This window comes from Sander lucioperca, chromosome 17 (assembly GCF_008315115.2).
Source record: "Sander lucioperca isolate FBNREF2018 chromosome 17, SLUC_FBN_1.2, whole genome shotgun sequence".
Lineage (NCBI taxonomy): Eukaryota > Metazoa > Chordata > Actinopteri > Perciformes > Percidae > Sander > Sander lucioperca.
Window position 1 is genome coordinate 10,860,211 of NC_050189.1, and position 18,600 is coordinate 10,878,810.

At 39.0% G+C, this 18,600-nt stretch overlaps 1 protein-coding gene across 1 annotated transcript in view; it reads left to right on the forward strand.

Annotated features, from left to right (window-relative positions):
• Positions 1-1,332: 1,332 nt before the first annotated feature.
• The window catches only part of LOC118493511, a 124,759-nt gene continuing 107,491 nt past the window's right edge, over positions 1,333-18,600 (forward strand). Inside the window, exon 1 of the mRNA XM_035993553.1 lies at positions 1,333-1,363. The gene's annotated coding sequence lies outside the window, so the exon portion shown is untranslated. The remainder of the gene's footprint in view (positions 1,364-18,600) is intronic.

Below are 18,600 nucleotides of genomic sequence, written 5' to 3' on the forward strand. Positions count from 1 at the left end.
TGAATCACTCATGTCGTATTTTAGTTGGATTTATGCTAAGAAATATCTCCATAAAAGATGAAAGATGTATATTTTTATTGTACTTTTACTACGAGTGGTACATATTAAGTTATCAAGTGAATGGAAAGATATTTTGTTTGAAATAAGCTTGCGCTTTTGTTTTGAAAGGTTAAACCTGATTCTAAGTCATGTTTTCATGTGTGAAATGCATATCAGGTGCTAATTTGAAGTATTTATTCCAATGCTTTATACTGAAACGAACTAATTATCTTTTGGTACAATTGTAAGCTTATTGCAGTTGTGAAGTGAAGTACTTATTTGAATTCAAGGTATTCTATCTGATTACTTTGCATTGGTTAACTGAATGGTATTCACTACTTTTCAGCATGTAGAAGTATATGCAGTGCTGTAAATATTTACTTTTTGGCATTTCACATTGGAGATAATGTTGTACAACATGTGAACATGGGGGCATTTGATAGATGAATGTAAAAGCAACCTGCATAGGGAAAAGAGTTATGAAACTTAACAAAAGGTTATAACCTGGTTGTGAATGCAGGTCAAGTTTTTGGTTGGATCTGAAAAGTCCTGGAAGAAGATTCATCGATCTCCATAGATGGCGAGCCAACCCAGTTTGATTTCTATCATAGAATCCTGTCCATTGAAGGAGCCGGATGCCCTATCTGCTTCGTGGTAGGATTGTACCAGTCACTCCACTGGTCATCACTCTTCGGATATCCACACACTGACTGTTGACTTGACTTACTTGACTTTACACTTGAAGCGAGGATTGGAAAAGGAACTTTCAGTTAAATACAAGAAAACACAATAAGTCAACTTAAAGGACAATTTATTTTATTTTATTTTCAAAGGGCCCATTTTATTGTTTTACATGTGTAAATGTATTGCACCTGGTTCAATTATACATTTGGTTACTAAAGTCTAAGTAACTTTAACCCCGGTGTGTGTCTGCTCATTGCACTTGAACTCCCCTCCTCACGAACCTAGAGTGAAGGTGTACTTACCCAGGAGTGGGTTACAATTACAATTTGCAGCAGGTAACGTTAGCCAGTACTTGCTTAAATATGGTTAAATGCTGACTTTTGGTTTTCCATTGTAAACATGACGGCAGCTGTGTTGTCTCGGTCTGTGGAGGCTACAGAAACCACACCGAGACAAAGTATACAGAAGCTCATTTTACCATTATCATCCAAAATTATTATTATAAATATATAGACATATTTGAATTGAACTTGGACAGAGAGGTGAAGTGGGGCTGTGATATACAGCCAGTATATTTGAAGGAGATACTCAGACACAGGAGTCCGCAGAGGGAGGAAGACCAGCATCAAATACTGATAAGGTTGGTGTTCTTATTACTTTAATATCATCTGCTTATATCCACATTATTGTCACGACTGAACTAAAAACAAACAGAAGGCAAAACTTATCTTTAGGGCTTGACATTTACTTTTTTGCTCACCAGCCCCTGTGGCTAGTGGTTATACGAAGCTACTAGCCACTCAGCATTTTTACTAGCCACTATTTTGTGGGAAATTGTGTGCTACAATTAACTTGAAGAACCAGATTTATAACCATTTTAAATGTAAATGAGCACTGTAAACACCCAAATCAAGACTACATAGAATGTAAAACACTGCAGTCATCAAATATTCAGCTCTGATAATGTGTGCAAAGCTCCTTTTTGTATGAACACATGCAACCGAATAAGACATAGACATAAAAACAGTAGCTTCTTATTGCATAAGTGGTGCAGGGTTGTAGAAGACTTTTATTTTTATTTATTGTTTGCACTCCCAGGTAGTACATTACAACTTTTGTTTAACAAACCCAAATCTAACCATTTGGCGGTGCTAATGTGCCCTGCTTATCTTACTGATAGTACTTCAGCACTTACAGTTGATTGACTGTATTTTATAAACTTAGTGGTTTAGCTAAAGACTAACCACAGAGACATTAAAGGAGCACTCCACTGATTTTACAACATCATTATCGGTATACCTAAAATATTTTGTCAGTATACAGATTGTTTTTTTGTGTATTTTTCTCCATTTGATTGTCTTTTTCTCTTCCAGATATGGCAGTAAACTCTTCCTCCTCTAATGACTCCCTTCTTCAGCCTGAACTTCCTTTCGGCATAGATTGCTTCTTCATCAAACCAAACTCCTTCATCTTTACTGCATTCTACATCACCAACACCCTCCTCCTCCTCCCTCTCTGCATCCTCGTCCTCTACCTGGGTCTCCAACGATGGCGGCGACATCGCTCCACCTCCGCAGCAACGACGAGTCACTCAGACAGCTTCACCTACCACATGGTTGCCATGGAGCTGATGGGTGTATTTGGACACACCCTCTGCTGCTGTGGTATCTACGTGGATCATGTTAATTTATTTATTGTGGGGTACTTTATTTGGAGCTTCAATTGGTACGGAGAGATTTTCTTTCACATGCTGACCTGTGTGGAGCGCTACCTGGCTGTCGTTCATCCCGTCACCTACCTGAGTCTGAGACGAGAGAGAGGGATCAGAATCAGAAATATCAGCATTGGCTGTGTTTGGCTGCTTTCCTCTGGAGCAACAGGTCTGATTAGTTTGTATGATGTTTCAATGATTGTGGATTTCAGCCTCTTGATTGTCTCCTTGTTCGTTTCCTTCTGCAGTCTTTCTGTTCTCTGCGTTCTGATTCGTCCAGGGCCAGGGGAACAGGGCGGGGACAGGGAAAGAGTTGACCAATCAAAGCAGAGGGCTTTCTACACCATCATGGCTATACTGGTAGTGCTGTTGTTGAGATGCTTTTTAAGTATGGTTTTGACTGTTGTTGATTGGTCACGTGTTGACTGTGTGATGACAATAACTGAAATCTGGTTTTATATCCCCAGCAGTCTGGTGTTACCTCTGCTGTTTCTACACAGAGCAGGAACATTAGCATGTCGTAAGAACAACACCTAGTGAGGATCAGGATCAGATTTTAATGAAATCTGCAGAAGGTTAATGGACATCCAGGCTTTTATCACAGCGAGGCAAGAGAGAATACAAGAAACATCAGGACCAGGTTTTAACGGGACATATATAGCATATAAATAAATATGCACAGTATATACAGCATCATTTAATTGACAGCACACATACTGTACATACAGGAACCACAAAGATCTGATTAATGGGGCTGTATACTCAGGGAACAAACAACGGGCTGGGATTGCCTCCATATGGCTCTCACAGACCATTCCCCACTATGTGAAATACCTACGTTTTTTTCACGGCCACATGCAAAAACATGCACACGCAGCGAGACCGGCTATCAAAACAAAGAATCAGACACACACAGAGGGAGTGGGACATTCTCTACTCAGGACACCATTACTTCACTATATCTTTACATTGCAAATATTTGTTGCTGCTATATTAATGTGCTGAACATCGAGTACAGCTCCTTTTTAAAAAAACATGAATATGCAAAACAGTTAATGACTCTATTTGATTTGAATACACGGCAGGCTTTGACTTACTTTAAATTATGTCAACTGTCCATCTAATGGACCGATCAAATAAACACCAGCTGGATTGATGTTGTGGTAGAAATGAAGGCATGTTATTTTAATATTAAGTTGTCCGATGGTGTGATTATACAATAATCTAGTTACCATATAAAGCTGAGTGAAATGTAAAGAGATTTGTTTGTATGTAGTACCAAGATCTTCTCTGATGTCAGATTTGGGTTGTAATAAAACATATATTCAAGTATATACAACTGAGGCTCACCGCATTTGTTCTATTAATCATCAAAAATGTGTTGTTGAAACATTTAAAAACTGACACCAATGTCTGTTCAAATGTTAGAACTACTTTTACAAGATGTCTGTTTAAAATGTGTTGAGATATTATATCTGGACACAAATGGTATCATGTAGTGATCAGTACTGTAATCACTAATCAGTAATGCAACAATATAATAATAATACTAATAAAAGTCATTCAAATAAAGGAAGAAATGTAGGATACTAAGGATATTATATTGATATATTTTCAATTTGATCAGTCACTGTTATTGTTTATCAATGGGTTCATTTATCAATGCCACTTTGTTTTTTATTCAAATAGAGAGAGAGAGAGAGAGAGAGAGAGAGAGAGATCTTACTGACACAGTTGATTCTGTATTTTATGATTTGATGATGAGCAGTATTTTTCCTAAAGAAACTTTAAAGGGGCACGCCACTGATTTTACAATATCAGTATACTTAACAGGGTTTCCCCCAGTGTATTGCAAGCCTGGTGGCCCAGGGGTCCTAAGCCACTGGTAAATATTTTTTGTATCTGTAATGTATTTTAAGACCTTTTTAAACTACAGTGGGACAGCTCGGTTGGAAATTTAATCGTAGTGATATTTTCAAATCTTGTTAGCTTTTAGCACTGACTCAATCTATAACCTTATGGAATCTGCTCTCATCAGTCTGTGAGCATTAATGTATTAATGTACTGATGCCTGCCGGGCCCTCGTAAAAAAAAAAAAAAAAAGACACTTGCCACCAGTCTTAACAACAAGGGGAAACGCTGCTTAATATGTAAATATATAACAAAGGAGAGATCCCTCTTCTAGGATTTATAGATAATCAAGTTAATTTATATAATTTCGCCATTGGATTTCCTTTTTCTCTTCCAGATATGGCAGTAAACTCTTCACTTGTTTTAAATGTATGCTATTACCAAATAAATGAACCAAAACATTTTTACACATGGTTTCCCTTTCTTAAAAATAGTGGACAGAGGCATATGTTTTTATTTTTATTTTTTTATTATTATTTTGAAAAACACATTTTTCATTATCTTTATGGTGGGAGGAAACCGGAGTACCCGGGGTAAACCCACACAAACCAGAAGAGATTCAGGCTACATTTACATTGCTACGTTTTGGTTTTTAAGAAGCGTTTTCAGCTGTCAGTGTTGGTGTTGCCAAACGTCTCTGTTTGCAGCCGTTAGGACGTTAATGCGAGGTGTAACCGTAGCGAAAGGTATTCTTTTTAAACCAACACGTAGCAATGTAAATGTAGTCTCAGAAGCCAAAACACCTCCACACAGAAATGTAGCTATTCTGTTGGTGTAATCCAGACAGACTTGCTTTATGCGTCATTATATGGAATATCACATACCATATAATGAAACACATATTGTTTGGCCTCTCAAATAGCCTGCCTAACTTAATATGGATCCGGAAGATAGACTTCAATACCGAACATGTGGTGGGTTGACCAGCCAGGTATATTTAGCCTTTTAATATGGGACTCTTGGGTGCTTTTGATTTTCTTTTTGAATCCATGGGTGAAGAAACCCTTAATATTCTTCAAAACCGAACGTTTCGGCAGCAAGTTATTGTCTTGGGGTTCTTTCACGGTTACGTCCTTGACAGAACAATAATCATCGCTGTTCGTTTTATAACCCTTTTTTTCCTGGATTTTCCAAGACCCGTTCTTGCTTTTAAACTTACCTTTTGGTGCATGGGTCCATGTGTTGTGGGGGAGGATTTCGCTTTCCTCTGTGGGAAGATCATTTTCCCTTTCTCTAAGGTTTTTTAACGGAGCTTGTTTTTTCAGAGCCTTGATTTCTGCCTGGAGGACAGCGTTCCTCTTTTCTTCAATCTCAATAAATTCCTTCAGGTCTTTAATCTGTTCTTTAAGAGACTCCTTTGCTTCCTTGAGGAACGCATTTTCAGTGTATATATCCTCTGACTCCCCCTGATTCTTGTAGGAATCGGCTTTGCTTTCAGCCCATCTATCAGATGCAACATCCATGTTCTTTAGTTTTTTAAGTAAAAGGAAAACTCCTTGCAGACTAGGGCTGAAACAAACCACTCTTTTGTATATTTACTATTGCTACTTATAAAGCAAAGTATTTCTTATCCAATTATGCGATTAATCAAAGGAATTACTTAAAGGTACACTTTTATGTCACATACAGAAAACTGGTGCTGTGAACTGACGAACTGACTGAACTGAGGTTTTAGAAGACTGCAGTCTGATGCATTGCACAGAACAAAGAATGAAAGGCAAACATGATGTCACATGGAATCTTAGATCAAGGGAAGGAGGAAGTGATGTCATGCTCTTTTGATTTGGCATTCTTAGCTCTTCCCTGCATAGTTACTGTCGCTATGCCTGTCAGGAAGGGATGGAACTTTAAAAAAAAAATTCAAAGTCTTTTTTTGTAAATCAGTGTGACTCCCACACAGTGTATGAATAACTATCCAAAGATATTTACAGAAATACAAAAAAAAAACAATTTGCACAAAAGTATTTTTTTCTTTTGTAGCAAAAAGCAACTCTAACTTTAGTGTTCCTTTAAAGTGACTATATGGTTTTTCTTTTAAACTCCTGAAACACCACAGCCTACAACCTCCTTTTGCTTAGCCACAGTCATTCTGTAAAGGGTCATGGGTTTCATGAAAAGGCACTATATAAATAAAAGTTCTTATTATATGTAACTTACAGTTTGTGTTGATTTCAGTGGCCCATATGAACAAAAGCGGTAGTGTTTTTAACACACTTGCTGTCATAAAGGTCTAGTAGTTAGCGTTATGGGGAGGTCATATAGTTGCGATGAATGTTTTGCTCAGACAGATAATCCTTCATTCAATAATTCAGATGCATTTCTATGGCGTTATACATGTGTCACATTCCTGAGCGAGTAATTGTATGTTTTGAGCACAGAGAACTATATTTTGCAAGCGCATTACATTGCATTTTGAACAGAAATTAACACTCGCAAAAAATAATTCAGTTTGAGTAAACAAAAACCTATTTCGTGCACAATAAATGTATTTGCATGTCTTTCTCTGCTCGCAGGTAGACGCTGCTGCGCTCCAGTCATGTCTCCCTCGCTCTCAACCTCTTCTCTCTACGCGCTCAACTCTAGACACGCTCGCTCAGATTTTCACAGCGTTACAAGTGTGCCACAAAACCAACCAATCGCAGAATCAAAAAGTCAATTCTGATTGGCTGTTCGTCTCCAATTAGATCACAAGTAGCAGGAAAGACATCTACAGGGAAACAGTCTTTAACGCAACACCTGCCGTGATGCCCCAGCAAGGGGTATCTCTGCTGTAGCCAGTGGGTACTTGGAAAGACTGTGGAGCAGCTTAACTAATTAAAATAACAATTGAATTATGATTGATTTAAAACTATATATCAGCTAAAACAGCTCAACACATATGTTTAAACATATAGCGAAGTAATCAATGGTAGAAATAAACAGCTAAAAGTGGCCTACTGACTTAGCTAACAGTTGAAATGATTAGCTAAATGTAATGGATGAATTTTGAAACATTAACCACACTTCAAGTAAAAGGCCTAGCTGGCTAGTAGAATTTCTGACCAAACCAACCTAAATGTTTACAGTTCAATTGCATAAAAATGTAAGAATATTCACTTTAATATGATAAATAGTGTGAACACATTGGGTAATTGATAGGGCGGGGTATGTGAGTTTATATGACAGAGCTGTGGGGGAAACTCAGACCAGAAGGGTTGGAAAGCACTGATCTACAGTATTTTATATTATTGACCTACCGGTATATTACAGACATGCCTTAATAGTTGTGTTAATCACAATACCGTTGTTTGAATTACATATCTCTGTGTGACTAACGTCATCCTTCACAAGCAATCTAACATTAGCCCAGCATGGATAAAGTCTATGCATCCAACGTATTCATCCGAACACAACTAAAATGTCACAATCCAGCCACTTGTAAGAAGTTTGTAATGCTGGTTTCATAGTTATCGTGTTTTATTAACCTTAATTCTGTTTGCCAAGGCTATATTTTATTGGCTTGCAAAGTAGCTATCCGTTGCTAACGCTAACGTTAGCTAGCTAATTTATGTCAAAAAGCAGTAGCTAACTAATGTTACTGCCAAGATATGGTTTCATTGTAAGACAGTGTAAACACATGACAACACTTGACGAGTCTTACAACACCTCTCTGGTCTCTAGTGAAATCATATCTTGGCAGTAGTTAGCTAACGTTTCTGCTTTTTGAGATAAATTAGCGTTAGCAACGGATAGCTCCTTCACAAGCTAATATAGCAACATAATTCAGGTTAATAAAATACGGTAATGTAACCAAAGTATTAAAAACTACTTAGCTACATATGGCTATAGTGTGACAGGTCTACTGCTGTTCAGTCTCGCATTGCGAGACCTAGCTAACTTAGCTAGTTACAGTGCTGCGAGGCCTGTTCAGAGGACATGTCGGCTGCAGTGTGTGAGCTAGCTAGATTGCTTGTGAAGGATGAATCAAACTAACGTTAAACACACAAGGAGATATGAGTCAAACAAAACAACGGCATTATAGTACACACAAATATTAAGACATTTCTGTGATATAAGTCAATAATACAAAATACTGACCGAAATGTGTTTTAATCCAGTAACATTAGTCGAACAGCTCCACTGTAGTCAGTATTTGCTGTACCAACCATAGACAGTATATAAGAGTGGACCAACAGATCCCGTTGCTCTGGACGGAGACCAGTGAAGGCCGTTAGAAGCACTTTTCCGGTGAGCGCTGAGTGTTACTGCGCAGCCTCCAACTGAGAGAGACGACGTAAATGTGACGTGAGCAACGTGTCTGAAAGTTGTAAGTCTTCTGGTAGCTGTGCCAAGAGAAATCTCAATCATTCCCAATCTAGCAGAGACGGAGAGCGTAGGTATATGTAAGGAGATAACATGGACACAGGCTAATTAGTTGAGCACGTAGAGAGAAGAGGTTGAGAGCGAGGGAGACATGACCGGAGCGCAGCAGCGTCTACCTGCGAGCAGAGAAAGACATGCAAATACATTTATTGTGCACGAATTAGGTTTTTGTTTACTCAAACTGAATTATTTTTTGTGAGTGTACATTTCTATTCAAAATGCAATGTAATGCGCTTGCAAAATATAGTTCTCTGTACTCAAAACATACAATTACTCGCTCAGGAATGTGACACATATATAACGCCATACATTTCAAGTGTTGCTACAGTAACTTAGCCTACTTTGGATGTCTCGTGAGCTAAACCGGCTATCATTGTCACTGTGTCACGAGCCAAAGCATTAGGAGTTTATATTAATATAGCGCATTTTCTGAAACCCACGGACGCTTTACACAGGTACAGGGGGACAAGGGAAAAGAAAATAGTAGGCCAACACAAACACGGACTGAAAGGAATAAAACGTCTGCGCTAAATGGAAGGGGGACGTAATTTAATATCGGCAACTGACAACCACGTGTTACTGTAGTGCCGTCTACCTGCCGTGAATCATTCTGTGACTTCGCGGGAAAAATCAGACCCGGACAAAGGCATTAATAAAAACTATATAAAACTAGCATTCTTTTCACTGTTAGTCTCGTTTGCTGTTACAGGTCATTTATGATCATCAGATGGAACATTACACAGTTTCAGAAACATTTAAAAGTTACATATAGTCACTTTAATTAAAAGAGCAAACAAGGCTTACAAACTTAAATCTGATAACCTTTCTAGATTGAAAGTGTTTGTCTCGTCCTGCAGGCTGCAGCTCAGTCTGAACTTTGAACTGCAGGAGACACAACTGGGACCTCTGCAGGACATGAAGAGACGTGATGGTCCCACTCAAGTTTCAACACATTCAGGTATGGTACTGTTTTCTTTTTCTTTTCTTTTTTTTTTTACATAGGCCTACGTACTGCTGCATAGTTTGAGTAAGTATCTGCCTCTCCGTCCCTCTTCTCAGACACACCCCCACTCCCCACTTCCCTCTGCAGCTCTATGAAGACTTATTGTTCTTCTCCACCTGTCCACCAGGTGTCCTCAGACTCTCCTCATCCTGATCACCTGTGTCTCATTTCCCAATCACCCTGTCAGCACATATACCAGACCTGAGGCCTGTACTACGAAGCGAGATTTGGCGTTAACGAGCTAACTTCAGGTTCAACCCAGGGGTTTCTGTACTACGAAGGTGGATCAGTTGTTACCGGGTTCAATCGCTGTGGTAACTTATGCTGAACGCCTAACCTGGTCGGGAGCAGGTTATGTTGGAGATTAGAGATCAACCGGTATAAAAGCACCGCCTACTGACCAATCAATACTCGATTGATAACGGCGTCACCGTTCTTAGAAATTTAGGTGGAGCTCGGTGGGCGGAGAGAGAGAGAGAGGTGCGCTCAGAAAAGTTAAAACATTTAGAGACCGACAACCCCGTTAACATTCCCTGATGGGTATATTTATGAAAGATATAGATTTGAAGCGGAGGGAATTACATAGGCCTATAGGCTATTTGTCGGCTTCTTCAGCCGTGTGTTGCCAATACGCACATCGGTTAGAATTATGTTTTGATATTTTTTTATTTTCTCTCACAGCTTACCACTGCTAGGGTTGCAACTGAAATAAAAGGCTAAAGCAACGACAGTTCATGGAAAGCAGAAGTGTAATTATGGTCAGATCTTGTCAGTGTCTGTGGGAAAAGTGGGAAAGTGACTAGTCTAATGTAGGCTATTATAGTGGGTGTACTGTACTGTATATTGGCCAGAATCTGCCTTTGGGGAGGAGGGGGGCATATCATAGTGGGGGGTCTGGGTGTCCTCCCCCAGGGAAGTTTTAAGCGTCAACGTCTTCATTTCCTGCATTCCGATACACTTTTATGCAAAAACAAATAAAAATAAAATAGGCTACCTTAGAAAAAAGCACGGATAACAATTCAAAATCTATCAAAAATATAATTGAAAGTATGTTACGTGTCATTGGGCATTTTTAAGTGGGTATATAGACATCCTGGAGCTATCACGTAGACTACACCACTGGAAGTGATATTGATAGGATAAGCGTTGTGATTTACGCAAAACAGCGTCGGCTTTTTTTGCCAGCTTTCCTTCCAGCATTTTGCCTGTAAAACCGTGTCTGTGTTCTTCATATTTATGTAGAATTATAGTTTGCTCTTCTTATGTAAAATATGCGACTCTGGTAGATGTTTGCGATTGGTCGTGCTGCGCAAACACCGCCTCTTTTATGTGAACGCGCGCGCCGCTGGATTGGGAAACCCTGGGTTGATTTAACTAGTTGTTAACCAGCGTCGTGATACAGCTTATGCGGGACCGCGGTTGTTAGGTTAGGTGAAGCCGGATAACTGAAAGAAATCCAGGACATGTTGATCTGGATTCGTAGTACAGGCCTCTGGTCCTGGTTGGTCCATGTTGTGTCAGGCCTTAAAAAGCACCAATACTACACTGTAAAAACACTCCACTACAAGTCAAATTCCTGCATTCTTACTTAAAGTAAGTATGTATCAGCTAAACATACTTAGAGTACTTAAAATAAGTATATATTGATCAGTGGAGATGGTAACTGATGTTGTGTTTCTTCCTTCAAACAGTTTGGATCCAGAACGTAAGAAGTGAAGCTGCCAAATGTCTCCTCACATCTGGAGCAGTTCTAGATCTGACTTGTTCTGCTGGAGGAGACATGATATTAAAGGAAGAGCAAACAAAGCACAGACGTTTACTGTTGACATTTAGACTGATGAACATATGAAATCACTCACAGATTAGAAAATTGATGCAATTGATGCAAAGTTTTATATTTGGTTCTTTACTGAACTATTTTCTCCATGATTTTGATCTTGTGATCTTCAGTTGATAAATGACAGCACAAAGTGTTCACTTTGTTTTAAGCTTCTTCTCTGTATCCGTTTGGTTGATTAGGACATTAGTTAAATAGTTTCCTCTCAGAGAAAAATAACTGAATAAAACTTAGAATTAAAAAAAAAAATTCAAATTTCTCTCACCGCTCGACACACGATACCTCATAATGACGATGACATTGCACTTAAATCAAAAAGAGAAAAAGTATTCAGACTCTTTGCTATGACATTTGATGCCTGCATCAAATGCCAAACACTTTTTTTCATAATAGTACATTTTTGGATATACCATGACACTGCTGTACTAAATCTAAAGCTCTTTCATAGGCTCATATCTACACTTCAATACGATATTCTAGAGTGAAAGTAATCTGCTGAGAGGGGTTGAAAAGTACACTGTAAACACCAATGTTGATGCAGAAAATATTTATTTGGCAAAACACTACTGGGTTAGGGTTAGCACAGTGTTGGTATGGGGGGGCAGCGAGGAAGGTATCTTCTAATGTGCCCTATCCAACCTTGGGGCATAAACCGATCCCCTGGCGGCACACTACATCGACCTGTGCCGGTGTGTTCCACTGGCACAACGTTTAAGGGCATGTGAACCTGGTAACGTTAGGCAACGGTCAGTGACAAATTGTTAAGTGATTGTGATGATATGAAAGGGGAGAGAGAGGGGGAATGACATGCAGCAAAGGGCTGCAGGTCGGAGTCGAACCCGGGCCCGCTGCGTCCAGGAGTAAACCTCTACATACATGTGCGCCTGCTCTACCAACTGAGCTAACCTGGTCACGCTCCTTGTTCCCAAAGTATTAGAGCTAACATAGCTATTGTTAGCCTTGCTACTGTAGTGGCTTATTCCCACAGACAGTGCTTAGCCTATGCCACAAACTGTTTACGTTACTCATTAAAAGTGGCCATATGGTGAATAATAAATAACGTTGTGCCATATATGCCTGGTTAATGTTCCGCAATGTGGAGTTTTGTATGATGGAATGTGTGATCACGTTCTACTATTAAACATACCAAAGGCGAGCATTGAGATACAAATATATGTATAATGATCAGAGATGTATAGTAACGAAGTAGAACTACTTCACTACTGTACTTAAGTACTAAAAGGCTGTATCTGTACTCTACTGGAGTATTCTTTTTTTCTCCTACTTCCACTTTTACTTCCGTACATATTTTTGATGAGTTTAATACTTTTACTCTGATACATTTTTTATGTGCTGCATCGTTACTCGTTACAATTATAAAAATGTTCCAAACTAACATTATCACTGCCAGAGCGGTAGATGGCTCTGTCACCAGGTTTGATGAAGCTGGCTCATCATTGAGCAAATCAAGCGATCAAGCTGTCTTATAAGAAGACCGCACGTGATCCCGTTCTGCCTTTTGCTCTGCTGCCTGCCTGCACTGAGAACACTTGAGCTTTGTTAGTTTGTTTCGAGATGGAAGAACCAGAAACACCACCTTCAACATCTTCAACTTCGAGTGATCGTGGCAGTGACTCGGTGAAGAAGGAGACCACCCCTGGCCCTACTTAGCGTCCATGTTTTCATTTGTCGGAGTGAAAGACAATTCATATAGAATGAAGTGCCTACTCTGCCTCCCGAAAGAAATAATGGCCTTCAAAAATTCACTGTTAAATTTGAAGAAACATATCAAGGTAAGTTACAAATATAATACACAAATGGCACACCAGCTTGAGCTATCAGTAAGCGCTAGCTAACTAGCTACCCGCGGTTCATGACATGCTGCGGTGTTCACACACGTTAACGTTACTAGCTGGCTATCATACTGCTCTTGTACATTCCTGTCCTTGTACTGCTGCTACAGCCAAAGGAATTGTGAGTGTCCTTTAGGCTAAACATTTGAAATAATATAAACAATATAACATTCAAACTTTTGACTGCTTTCTTTAATAACTACATAACACAATACTTGAGTAGTACATTTTAAAATAAACTACTTGCAATACAAAAAATGTTGAGTACTTGAAGTTTCCTACATAAGAGTGACATGACACTGTCATGAACACATGACACTTTAATGACACATGAACCCTAACCATAACCATAACCACAACCATAACCATAACTTGTCATGACAAAACCGAATGACACTTACTAAAAGAAGCGTTATGTCATAAACGTTTATGACTTGTTTATAATGTTTTGTTTTGTTTGCTTCAAATGTGTTTATTAGGATAAACCCCTTGAGATGTACCATCTCGTTTTCGAGGGGGTCCCAACATATAACACAATAATTACATAACAACAAAAATCTAAACAAAACAAACAACAAACAAAACAAAAACAAACAACAACAACACCTGCATATGTTCATCAATACATTACAACCACCAAAAGGCCAATATGGCCAATAGTAAGTAAATAAGTAAACAGTAGAGTATGAGTGAATTTCTAACTACAGTCAAATATAAACATTAGGTATGGACAGTAGATATAAAAATAGCATGCATATTTAATAACAGAGGCAGTTTATCTTGAAGTGCGCAGACAGGGCATGTTTAAACAAACCAAGTAAAGAAATTGATCTTATTTCCACAGATAGATTATTCCAATCTGCTGGAGCCTTAAACTTAAAAGCTTTTTTGCCGATTGTTTTATGACACGTTCTTGACAGTGTCATGTCACTCTTACGTAGAAAACTTCAAGTAAAGTGTAACCAATACTTTAGTACTTCCACTTTAGTGTGGTGCTTAAAGAGCGCTTAAACTTCTAAGTCACTTTTTTGATAGAGCACTTGTACGTTTACTCAAGTCTGGGTCTCTAGTACTTTATACATGTCTGATAATGATACAGTCTATACTGGTGGTATAGGCATAAGCTAATCGACATGCAACCATCAGCCAGTTCTGCCAAGTTTACGGTGGCTCCAGTCCCGGCAGTACCTCCACACTGCCTAGGCAAGACCCACACAGCAGCTTCGCAACTCCCAAGAGTGACCTCCGTGTTGCTTTTGGATCAGAGCCAACAGAGCGGAGGCACTCTGGGGTGGGTACCGAAACCCGGTGCCGATATGTATCTACTGGGCCGAATAGCAACGTGGATTTCGGTGCATCATTTTAGTGCCGCTGAAATACCTGCGCTGCTCTCTGGTGTTCGAAAACGGAGAGGCATCAGAAGCATCACTGCATGTAACGCTAACATTACAATTTGCAGCAAGTAACGTTAGCCAGTACTTGCTTAAATATGGTTAAATGCTGAAACTAAATGGTGTAAAGTTTAAATGTGGCAGTATTTCACTGGAACTGATTCCAACACTGTAACACCCAATATTCTGCAGTTAAAGACTCAGGGCCCTATCTTGCATCCGGCGCAGCGCAGCGCAAAGCCCGACGCAAGTGTCTTTGTTTGTTTACATGTTTTTATTTACACATTTATTTCACACGTCATCAATGTATCATTAAACATAATTTCAGAAGGTACAATGATCATATGTAAGCCGTGTGAAATGGGGAACCCCAAATAAGCTACTAAAAGCTTTTCGGAGAGGGCCCGATAACAAACAAACAACAGATAATATACAAACCAAAAACTTAATTAAACTAAACTAAATTTACTATAGACACAACATTGACAAATACAGAATACAACAGAATACAGACACTTAACAAAATCAACAAATCCAGTCACAGTAGACTCAACATAGACAAATACTACAAACAGACAGACGATCCCAGCACAAACTATAGCACTTACGGAATAATCAACAATCATATGTTATGAGCAATTTTTCCTTGAGACTTTTCTTGAAGATGGAGACGGAATGCGACACTTTCAAGTTTTCCTCAAGCTCGTTCCAAATCTGCGGTCCCCTACAAACTACACTCAGGCTCGTACACTTTAGCTGTCATTTTTTTGCCAGTGATTAGGTGTTTTATCCTTGTGTCATAAGTGTGCAGGGGACGACTGATTGGAATAAGCTCACACAATCGGTAGTTTAACCTATGAATGACCTGGAATATCATGCAGGCATTATGAAAGACATTATATTCGGTAAGCCTTAATAAACGAAGGCGACAAAATAGAGGACGAGTGGGGGTATTGGGCTCAGACCACGTTAATGCCCGTATGATTTGTTTTCTATAAAATCTGTAGTTTTTTCAAGTGGCTGAGAAAAGTGTTACACCATATGACATTACAGTAGTTTAAATGGGGTTCAAACAAGGTTTTATATAAGGTGAGAAGTGCTGAGTGTGGGAGTAAAATAATAAAAAAAATAGTCCAACATATTTAGATATTTTTTTGTTAGATGATCAATATGGCATTTGAAATTTAAACATTCATCAATATAGACTTCGAGGAATTTAGTGGTGTTTACTCTTTCAATAATTTGTTCATTTATTTTAAGACAAACATGCTTGTTTTCCATTAGATTTTTGTTGGAATGAAACACAATATAGTTCATCTTATTGATGTTACACCGAAACCAAATTTCTACATTTCTTAACTCGCTATTTATTATTTCTTGCAGTCCAACTGGACTCTTATGTGACATAAATACATTAGTGTCGTCAGCAAATAAAACTTTTTGTAAAACCATGGTGGAATTTTCACAGTCATTAATATATATAATATAAAGAGAAGAGGGCCCAAAATGGATACCTGGGGGACTCCAAATTTGATGGGTTTACTTACGGAAATTTGTTCATTCATATTTACATATTGCTGTCTGCCAAATAAATAACTTGTGAACCAGCTAAGTGCTAGTCCTCTGATTCCATAATGATGTAATTTATTAAATAAGATGTCAAAATCAATAGTATCAAATGCCTTAGATAAATCTAAAAAAAAGTTGCCTTTATCAATGGCATCATTGATCTTTTCAATCAGATCTCAAAGTATAGGCGTCAGAAAGACTGCTGTGAAATGGTTCACCTCTTACCTCACTGGAAGAACTCAAGTTTGTGATGTTGAGGGGAACATATCAGATCCACTGGATATTACTTGTGGGGTGCCCCAAGGTTCAATCCTTGCCCCCCTTTTATTTTTAGTTTATATTAATGACATGCCAGATGCTGATGACTCTGCATTACTGGTCTCTGGGATAGGGCTGAGGCGATATGGATTTTTTCTTACCGCGGTTGAAAAGCAAGAAATTCCCGCGGTAGAGGGGTATACCACAACCCCCTTACGAGAGTAGCGTAAATTAGAGCGAGAATGGCAGGGTGCCTTAAGTGAGTGACGTCAGTGCCTGTGTGGTCATGCAAGGAGAGCAAGCAGTAACGGAGAGTAGCGTATGAGTGCCGCTGTGAGGAAAAGAGAGAGGAAAAAGAGATAGCAAAGTTGATGTAAAGTGAGTTAAAAGTTAACAATAAAACAGCAAGCTAGAGCTTCCCAAGACACGGTGGCTTTATCTATTGTCAATACTGCCGGTAAAGTGAATGGCGTTACCCCTGAAAAACATCGGCTTAACCCTTACAACATGTTGCAGCCTGAGTGCAGCCCGTCTAGCAGCTGAGCAGAGAGGGCGACTCGGCAGTCCGCTAACTTGTTGCTCTCTCTACCGTATATAAGCTAGTCTGTTTTAGGCTACAAAACGTGCATGCAGGCTAAAATTCAACCGTGCCGTTTTATCGGGATAAAGATATAAACAGAAGGAAACTCCGTTAGCTGCTAGGCTAATATGCAATGGTAAACACTGCAGCTATAACGTTAATGTGTCTACCTCAGCTGAGAACGGTAGGAAAGGCAAAGACATTTCTCCGATACAAGACATTACACAGGTTGGCTACTCTCGCATAGGCCTAATAGTCAACACGAATGGAATGTTATTGTGTCATGGAATAGGTCAAATTTGCTCCATCTTTTGATGATAAGTTTTGTTTAGAAAACCTTGAATCCATGTAAGACACAATGTCATCAGACACAATCCATGTCATTAGAATCAATGAATCAATGTGTCATTAGACACAATGTGACAATGTTTTTTTGCGGTGATGACGGTGACGAGCTCAGACCCGCGGTATTAACCGTGGTAATGCGGTAACCGTCCCAGCACTACTCTGGGAGTCATATCAGTGAGATTGAGAAGACTCTAGGTAATGAATTAGATAGTGTTAGCAAGTGGCTCATAGACAACAGGCTTCCAATACATCCTGGTAAAACTGAGTCCATTTTATTTGGAACAAAAAGGAAGTTGTCTAGAACAAATCCACTTAAGGTCACATGTAATGGCACTGAAATAGTGTCTCAGAAAAGTGTCAAATACCTGGGGTTAACATTAGAGCAGTCATTAACCTGTAAATCTATTGTGACAAAATATTATCCAAGTGTGCCGGTAAACTGAAATTCCTGAATCGCAGGACAAGCATTCTAGATTTGTCTATCAAGAAATTACTGGTTGTCTCACTGATTCAATGTCATTTTGATTACGCATGTTCTGCCTGGTACTGTGGATTATCAGTTAAATTTAAAAACAGACTGCAAGTGATGCAAAATAAGGTTATCCGTTACTTGTTAAATGCACCCCCCCAGACTCATATTGGTAGAGATGCTTTTAAAAGGGTAGGACTGCTGCCAGTCCATGTTAGAGTGGAGCAGTTAAAGTTGAATCATATAGTATGTATGTCATAAATGGCTCTGCTCCCAAATATTTACACTCTCATATAAAAATGGTTCATACACAGCATAATCACAGTACTAGGGCCAGTGTCCGTTCTTGTAAAGTGCCCAGAGTCAACAATGCAGCTAGAAGTGCTTTTTTCTATACAGGTATAACATTGTGGAATAATCTGCCGCTTTCTCTCGAAATTGTAAATACCAGAGGGGCTTTTAGACATCAGGTTAAGGCATTTTTATGGAATAGAGTAATCAATCTTTTTAATTAGAGTAGACTGATTATTTTATGTGATCTGTGATTTTCTGATTTTAGAATGCTCCTGAACCTTGGATGATTTG